This window comes from Alosa pseudoharengus, unplaced genomic scaffold (assembly GCF_046254945.1).
Source record: "Alosa pseudoharengus isolate Yale_2024_CS ecotype anadromous, Long Island Sound unplaced genomic scaffold, YU_APseudo_1.1 YU_APseudo_1.1_scf_13, whole genome shotgun sequence".
Classification (NCBI taxonomy): domain Eukaryota; kingdom Metazoa; phylum Chordata; class Actinopteri; order Clupeiformes; family Clupeidae; genus Alosa; species Alosa pseudoharengus.
This window is the reverse complement of record NW_027468598.1, coordinates 2,030,906-2,031,975: the sequence shown is the minus strand read 5'-3', so window position 1 is coordinate 2,031,975 and position 1,070 is coordinate 2,030,906.

Here is a 1,070-nt window from a genome sequence, read left to right as displayed (position 1 = left end):
CATATCTCTGTGACTCTGAACCTCAGCCAAGTATGGTCAGCAGCAGAGACCAAACTTTCTAATGGCACAGGCATTACTTGGAGTTGAGCCCTACTCCAGAGTCTTCCCAGTTTCAACTGTTCTATCAGTGATCATTACTACTACATGTCTAATTGTTGAATGTAAGCTACAGAGAGTTTAACACCTACTGTACCGAAGTCAAATTCTTTGTATATGTAAGAATACTTGGCCAATAAAAACTAATTCTGATTCTGATTCTGATTACCATGAGTTACAACAGAAAATCAATCATTAAATTATGATAGTTAAATCGTTTACACTTTTAAAAACACAATGATTTCTGTCAAAAACATGAATGAAAACACAAATCTGTGAATACATAAAAGGCAAGTATCCATGAATGTAAAAACAATTTCTCTGACTTAAACAGTCCCTCCAGAAATTCACAATGTAACAATTAACGCAAATTCAACAAATTCTGGGCGACCTCGCAAATTGGACCAATCATCGTAGTTTCCCCAGAATATTGAGCCAGATGCCACACTCATATCTGCAGACACCAGAGACCGTCCTATATATTGTTCGTTCCTCTGCACTTTTGATGACAATAAATAGAAAGGTACGTTAATGATCTGCTTACTTATTAATACAAAACTTATTGATGTCAATGGGGCATTTTGCCCATGTTCAGGTTGGAAAATAAAAAAGAAAGATTTGCATAAGACAAGTCAAATTGGTGTTTTCAAAAAGAAGGGATCATGGAGAATAAAGAAACATATTTAAAAAATCTTTGTATATTCCCACAAGGTGTTTGGGTGCTCTGAAAATGATAACCAAAATGATTTTTCAGACTTGTGAGGTCTGCTGTTCAGACCCTGAAGGGATTTATTTTCTGTTCATTGCTTTTTGTGAGAGTGTTTCTACTTATCTCAGTAAGGAAAATAAATCAAGAGCCTATGTTGAGTACAAATATGTCTTCTGCAGGCTTAAACAGAGCCCAGCCAAAAACTCCAATAAAATTTGTATCAACTTTGAGGGACAGCTATGACCATGCAGGATTATCCAGACCA